The sequence below is a fragment of the Capricornis sumatraensis genome, chromosome 4 (genome assembly GCF_032405125.1).
Source record: "Capricornis sumatraensis isolate serow.1 chromosome 4, serow.2, whole genome shotgun sequence".
Taxonomy (NCBI): domain Eukaryota; kingdom Metazoa; phylum Chordata; class Mammalia; order Artiodactyla; family Bovidae; genus Capricornis; species Capricornis sumatraensis.
In genome coordinates, this window is record NC_091072.1 from 69,959,420 (window position 1) to 69,967,998 (window position 8,579).

The 8,579-nt window shown below is 37.0% G+C and overlaps 1 pseudogene; it reads left to right on the forward strand.

Moving 5' to 3' along the window:
• The first annotated feature begins 7,312 nt into the window (after positions 1–7,312).
• LOC138077865 (ubiquitin-conjugating enzyme E2 D3 pseudogene) lies at positions 7,313–8,341 on the forward strand (annotated as a pseudogene).
• Positions 8,342–8,579: the final 238 nt, after the last annotated feature.

Here is an 8,579-nt window from a genome sequence, read left to right on the forward strand (position 1 = left end):
GATGAAAAGGGAGGTTATAATTTTAGATCAAGTAACCCAGAAAGGCTTATTAAATCCACAATGTTAAACTAAAATGAAGTGCAGTTAACAACTCAAATTAAATCCATAATGCATCTCCAAAATTTTTACTACTGCCTTTTCCATCACTTAATTATGTTTAGAATTTTTATTATGAAACAAAAAGTGGAAGTATGTATAAGAATGCAAATTTTACCACATCATCTAATGCAATGAGATAACTGACATTACTACTTGGGTAATTATATATTAGCTAAACACATTTCTGCTCATGTGAAGTCATGCTCCTCCGTGCCTGACATTGCACGCTCACTGTTAGCACCACCAGAAAACACCTGTTAAGTGAGTTGCTTCAGGTTCCCCTTGTAACAGACAAATGTGTTTATAAACAAATGTGTATATATACAAATGTATGTATTTATGTTTCTTTAAAAATGATATACCAAATGGTATTACCTTCTGGACCATTCTTCCTCACTGTGCAGACAGCCTTACACCTTTGAAATCAAAGTCAGCCATTATATCTAGTATGTAATTTCTTCCAGTGGTTTCATTATGTCTTAATTGACTCTAGCATTCCCTGTGGATGGAAACTGAGGTCATTTCTAGTTTTTTGCTACTATTAATCATGAAGCCAAAGATATGCTTTTAAAATGATATTTACCAAATTTTTTGTATCAGTGCTCTAGATTGCCAGAGGTTTTTGAATAAATTATATGTATAGTTTTGTTAAACTGTACAAAATTGCTTTCCTAAAAGACTCTAAAAATTAATATTAACAGAAACAAAACTAGGAGCACATCTTTCCAACCTTCTTGCCAGCGGTAAATTTACCTCAGTTAAATCTTGCCAACTTGATAATGTCAAAAGCAGTGTTTATTATACTCTTTTGCATTTCCTGGATGATTATAAATAGAACATATTCCATGTGTTTATTGACCATTTAAACTTCCTCTTCTGAGATTTACCTATTCAAATCTTTAATCTATTCTGTTTTGTTTTCCTATCATTTTAAGGACTTATGATACATAATAAATTCTAGCATTCTTTACCTTTTTATACAAATCACAAAGTTTTCCAACCTAACCCATATGTTTTAATTTTATTCACAATAAATATTAGAGGTTTTAAATTCAAGTAGTTCTTTCATCTTGATCCAATTTCTATATTAAGCAATTTAAAAAATATATGACTGGGACATCTTAAATTTGTGACATTTTAATATTCCTTCATGCAAATGTTGCATCTCTTTCTAATCTCTGGATTTCCCCACTGATTACAAACCTGGCCCCAATTACCTATGTGTGCACTCTGAACTGGATCATTTAATAAGGGAGCAAAACACTGAGAGGAAACCAAAAAAGAAGCCTCAGTATGGCTGGAGTTCTTATAGGGGAGTATCAGGGACTTGGTCCAATTCAGACTGCTCACCAATTGCCATACACCACACAGAAGCTGGAAGATTCTGCAGCAGTGATGGACTGGGATGGGCAATGACACAGCTGTTTCCAATAAACCAGCATTCACCAGACACAGACTAGCAAGGGGATAGGATACGAGTTTATAACAGAGAAGAGAGGTGAAGAGACGCCTTGGGGTGATGATCATCTTCTATTCTTCCATCAGAGGAGCTGAGAAGCACACAGGGCTGCACAGTGACTGTCCAACATTAGAAATCTGAATGCACGCACTAAGCACGGTGTGCAGACACAGCGCATTTCCACTACTCATCAATACCTTTGTCTGTTGTCATCCATTATCACTGTTCATCTCGACTTAAGCACCTCTTCATGGAAGTCTCCAATGGCTTTCAAACTAAAGGAATCCTCAACTTGTGTGCAGATAATTTGATTCTATATTCATCACAATATTTATCACTCTGATATTTTTTTGTCTTACTGTTTCTTTGATCATGGCTTCTCTGGTTTTCTGTCCCCATCAAGAAAACAAGCTCGAAGAGAAAAAAAAAAAAGTTGTCGACTCTATCAAGATCTGGAAGAATGCCCCTGGATAGGCTCTTGATAAATGTGAGCTATCTAGAATGAATGATGGAATGAGTGAATAAATGAATGAAATAATGAGTGAAAGACAAATCATATAATACACATAACACAAAAGGGAAGTCTTTAAGGAAGGTATTAGGAGGAAGTATAATGTGAAAACAAAAGGTTAAGTAGCATGTGGGGGAGAACTTGGAAGAGACCCTCAGGCTATGAATGTGAGTTAAGATATGAAATAAACAACAAAAAAATATTAATTAGAGAGGAATCCCATAAACAGAATAAACTAGGGAAGAATTCCAATGGTGTTTATGTACAAAGATTCTTTATTGACTCAAAATTATATAGTCACAAAAATATGGATATATAGGGTTACACAAAAAAACAGCATGCAGTTACACATGAAGATAGGAATTCTACACAAGTGAAGCATAGTCACTACTCAGCTGGACCTGAAAAACCTCAAAAGAGTTCCTGTACTGAAAATTCAGGAAAGATCTTTCCAAACCTCCCCTGAGTTCGTTATTCAACTGTCAAGAAAGATTTCTCCTAAGCAAATTCTCTCCACTGTTTACTTTCTGTAATTAAGGAAAAGAAATTCCAAACTGTTTCCCAGTTTTCATTCTTTTCCCAATCTAGGCTCATCGCACTCACTGGTTCATATCAATTCCCTATAAGTGCCACTCTTGTTCCCATAAATTTTAAATGGATGCTCCATGGTGAAAAACACAGAAAACCAAAAAATGCTCTTCCATGAACCAAAGCAATCAGAAGAAATATTATACTAGTTTTATCACTTTACTTTTTTTCTCCATTTCTCTGAGGATACTCCACTGTTTCTTCTTCATTTATTATCTTTTGGAATTCTTTTTCTGAGTATCTTTTCCAGAAGCTCTTTCTCCAAGTCTCTCTATCTCTCTGGAAGTGTTTGTCACACACTGTTTGTCTATAGCTCCCATTATCCTTTACCTTCATCCATACTTCACTAACAAAGTGCCTTTATTCTATTTAGGTAAATTTTACAGGCTGTGCAACGTTCTCCAGCTTCCCAAACACCTGTCCTGATCATATGAAAATAAATACACACTGAGACTGTCCTCCCTGACACCTTGGGGAAACATCCTTCTGAATACTCTGTGTGGCTTACCCTGGAATACTTACATAAGCACCCATTTTCCTCGTCCTCAGCCCCCTCAATCCTCACACTTACACTTTCAGCCTTTGACCATCACATTACCCTCCTGGACATCTGAAAACACTTCTACTACAAGAGTGTCCTTCCTGACACCTGAGGGCAGTATGGTTATGAATGTGGTACCAAGCAGGCCTTGGAATACATTCAGTCCTCCTCCTCTGGCTCAGCTCCGTTTGAAAGTGAAAAGTGAGAATGAAAGTCACTCAGTCGTGTCCTGCTCTTTGCAACCCCATGGACTATACAGTCCATGAAATTCTCAGCTCCCTTTACCCTAAAACGTATCCTCATCTTCCATCATCATACTTGCTGGAATTTACTTTGCACGCAATCAAGTATTAATTAAAAAACCTGATCAAGTTATTGGACATTCTGTTAACTTTTATCTGGAATTACTGTTAAATTACTCAGCACCGCTGCCAGAAAAACCAGTTACAGATTTGAAGAGAGGAACAGATAGATTGTGGGTTGAGAGTAATGCATAATGGAACTTTAAGAATCCGTCAGTTTAAAAAAAAAATTATTGTAGTATATATGATTTGCAATGTTATATTACTTTCAGGTATGCAACATAGTAATTTGACTGTGTGGATCACAATAAACTGTGGAAAATTCTGAGAGAAATGGGAATACCAGACCACCTGCCTGCCTTTTTAGAAATCTGCATGCAGATCAGGAAGCAACAGTTAGAACTGGACATGGAACAAGAGACTGGTTCCAAATAGGAAAAGGAGTACGTCAAGGCTGTATATTGTCACCCTGCTTATTTAACTTCTATGCAGAGTACATCATGAGAAACGCTGGACTGGAAGAAACACAAGCTGGAATCAGGATGGCCGGGAGAAATATCAAGAACCTCAGATATGCAGATGACACCACCCTTATGGCAGGAAATGAAGAGAAGCTAAAAAGCCTCTTGATGAAAGTGAAAGAGGAGAGTGAAAAAGTTGGCTTAAAGCTCAACATAAAGAAAACTAAGATCATGGCATCCGGTCCCATCACTTCATGGGAAATAGATGGGGAAACAGTGGAAACAGTGTCAGATTTTATTTTTTAGGGCTCCAAAATCACTGCAGATGGTGACTGCAGCCATGAAATTAAAAGACGCTAACTCCTTGGAAGAAAAGTTATGACCAACCTAGATAGCATATTCAAAAGCAGAGACATTACTTTGCCGACTAAGGTCCATCTAGTCAAGGCTATGGTTTTTCCTGTGGTCATGTATGGATGTGAGAGTTGGACTGTGAAGAAGGCTGAGCACCAAAGAATTGATGCTTTTGAACTGTGGTGTTGCAGAAGACTCTTGAGAATCCCTTGGACTACAAGGAGATCCAACCAGTCCATTCTGAAGCAGATCAGCCCTGGGATTTCTTTGGAAGGACTGATGCTAAAGCTGAAACTCCAGTACTTTGGCCACCTCATGCAAAGAGTTGACTCATTGGAAAAGACTTTGATGCTGGGAGGGATTGGAGGCAGGAGGAGAAGGGGATGACAGAGGATGAGATGGCTGGATGGCATCCCTGACTCGATGGACATGAGTCTGAGTGAACTCCGGGAGTTGGTGATGGACAGGGAGGCCTGGCGTGCTGCGACTCATGGGGTCGCAAAGAGTCGGACACGACTGAGCGACTGAACTGAACCGATACATTATTTCACTCAATTTACAGTTATAAAATATTGGCTATGTTCCCCATGCAATGTAATATATGGTTATCCTTCGTTTATGCTCATTAGATTATAACTCTCAATGCCTCACTTCTATATTGCCCCTCCCCAGCTGGTAATCAATAGTTGGTTCTCTATACTTGTGAGCCTGATTCTTTTTTGTATAATCACTACTTTTTTCATTTTTTTGATTCCATGTATCAGTGATAATATTCATTATTTGTCTTTCTTTGTCTAACTTACTTCACTAGGCATAATACCCTCCAGAACCATCTATGTTGTTGCACATTACAAAATGTCATTCTTTTTCTAAGGCTTTGTCATATTCCATTATATATATGTAATATCTTCTTCATACATTTATCTGTTGATGAACACTGAAGTTGCTTCCATATGTTGGCCATTGTAAATAATGCTACTATAAACAGCAGGGTGCTGACAGCTCTCTGAGTTAGTGTTTTAGCTTTCTTCAGATAAATATCATGAGAGGAACTGCTGGATCATATGGTAGTTCTCTGTCTAATTTTTTTGAGAAACTTCATACTGTTCCCCAGATAACTAAACTAATTTATGTTCCCACCAACTGTGCACAAGGGTTCTCTTTTCCCCACATCTCTCTCCAACACTTGTTATGTATTGTGATAATAGCCATTCTAAAAGATATGAGATGACAGCTCATTGTGGTTTTGATCCACAGTTCTGGGATGGTTACAGACTTAAGAATTCTTTCATATGCCTATCGGCCGTCTGGATTGCTTCTTTAGAAAATGTCTATTTCTGTCTTCGATTCATTTTTCAATTTGGTTGTTTCTTTGATATTCAGGTGTGTGAGCTTCTTACCCACTTGGGATATTAAACTCTTATTGGGCATTTCATTTGCAAATATTTTCCATCATTTTTTGGTTGTTTTGCATTCCTTCAATGGTTTAATTCACTCTGCAAAAGCTTTTAAGTTTATATAGGCCCAACTTGTTTATTTTTCTTTCCTTTGTCTTAGGAGAGGGATCCAAAAAAAGTATTGCTACAGTTTATGTCAATGAGTGTTCTGCTTGTTTTCTTCTAGGAGTTTTGTGTTTTCTGGCCTTACCTCTAGGTTTTTAATTCATTTTGAGTTTACCTTTTATTTACTTATTTCCTGGCCATGTCAAGTGACATGTAGTATCTTAATTTTCCTATCATTGATGGAACCATGGAATGCAAAGTCTTAACCAATGGACTGCTAGGGGACTCCCTTGAGTTTACTGTTTTATAGGTTGTGGGGAAATGTTCTAATTTCATTCTTCTCCATCTAACTGGCCAGTTCCCCCAGAACCAGGTATAGAAGAGATTATCTTCTCTCTGTTGTATATTCTTGCCTCCTGTGTCAGATAAACATTGGTCACAAGTGTATGAATTGATTTCTGGGCAATCTGTCCTGTTGCACTGGTCTCTGTGTCTGTTCCTCTGTCAGTATCTTACCATAACTGTAGCTATTTAATATCGTCTGAAGTCAAGGACCATGACTTCAGCTCCACTCTAACGCCTCAAGATTCTTTTGGCTATTTGGGCTCTTTGCAATTTCCATCCAAATTTTTATTTTTATTTATTTATTTATTTTTTATCCAATAGCATTGACTTTTATTCATTCATGTTAAGTCACCTGAAATGATATCTGTTGCATTTAAATGCTCATTAATGTAAATGGCTGAACAAATCCATTTTAATGGATATTCAATCCATTAAAAAAACTCAATATCCCACATAGTCAGTCACTTCAACATAGCCTCATGACAACTCCCACACCAAAACAGTATTTTATTTTGTAAATTTTGACCCATTTTTACTCCCATGTTATGGTCTTTTCAGCTGTCAAGCGTACAAGGTGAAGAAAAAATTTAGTTAAATGGGGGTTGCACCTGGAAAATAAATTTCTTAAACTCCATATACATGTTTCAAATCTGCTGGGTCCCAAGTCCATCTATGAACTCCCAGGCTGCCAGTATCATGTGCAGCATACTAAAGCTACACTATCTGAATAGCTTATTAATTCTGCATAAATCAGGTCAACCGATGTGTCAACCTGTAACAGACTGCGTACTTTTAACTGAACATGGCAAAATATTCACTCTCTTGAACTTTACATCATCTCTGATGTCAAACAATGAGGCAAATCCCAACAGTATATACAAAAAACAGCTTTGCGTTTACAAAAGATTGTTTCCCATACTGATTAATCCAGGCAGCTAACTCATTGGTTTATGCAACTTTATTGAAGAAAAATAAATCAATTACTAGCAGAGCTATTAGTTGATCACTCATCCATTGACAACTTGCATCATTTATTCAGTGCTATATTAAACAGTGTATTGGAAGATAGATTAACTAATAGCTCCAAGCCTCCTAACAATTTAAATGAAAATTACAAAATGTTTTGAGACCCTATTTTGAAATACGGATTAATAAGGAACTTGGTGATTTGGCCCGTGACCCTCCAGCACAATGTTCTGCAGGTCCAGTTGGGGATGATATGTTTCATGGGCAAGCCACAATTATGGGACCTAATGACAGCCCATATCAAGGTGGTGTATTCTTTTTGACAATTCATTTTCCTACAGACTGCCCCTTCAAACCACCTAAGGTTGCATTTACAACAAGAATTTATCATCCAAATATTAACAGTAATGGCAGCATTTGTCTCGATATTCTAAGATCACAGTGGTCTCCTGCTTTAACTATTTCTAAAGTTCTTTTATCCATTTGTTCACTGCTATGTGATCCAAACCCAGATGACCCCCTAGTGCCAGAGATTGCACGGATCTATAAAACAGACAGAGATAAGTACAACAGAATATCTCGGGAATGGACTCAGAAGTATGCCATGTGATGCTACCTTAAAGTCAGAACAACCTGCATTATAGCTGGAATAAACTTTAAATTACTGTTCCTTTTTTGATTTTCTTATCCGGCTGCTCCCCTATCAGACCTCATCTTTTTTAATTTTATTTTTTGTTTACCTCCCTCCATTCATTCACATGCTCATCTGAGAAGACTTAAGTTCTTCCAGCTTTGGACAATAACTGCTTTTAGAAACTGTAAAGTAGTTACAAGAGAACAGTTGCCCAAGATTCAGAATTTTAAAAAAAAAAATGGAGCATGTGTATTATGTGGCCAATGTCTTCACTCTAACTTGGTTATGAGACTAAAACCATTCCTCACTGCTCTAACATGCTGAAGAATCATCTGAGAGGGAGGGAAATGGATGCTGAGTTGTCACATCAAAGGAAGCAGCATTATTCTAGCAGCATCCATTCTTGTTTAAGCCTTCCACCGTTAGAGATTTGAGGTTACATGATACACTTTATGCTCATAACTGATATGGCTGGAGAATTGGTATTGAATTTATAGCATCAGCAGAACAGAAAATGTGATGTATTTTATGCATGTCAATAAAGGAATGACCTGTTCTTGTTCTACAGAGAATGGAAATTGGAAGTCAAACACCCTTTGTATTTCATCCAAATTTTTAAAATATTTGTTCTATTTTTGAGAAAAACATCATTTGTATTTTGATAGGGATCACATTGAAACTATATGCTGCCCTGGGTAGTACGGTCATTTTAACAATATTAATTTTTCCAATCCATGATCATGCAGTGTCTTTCCATACATTTTTGTCATTTGCAATTCTTTCATCAGTGTTTTATGCTTTTTCCAAGTCCATGTCA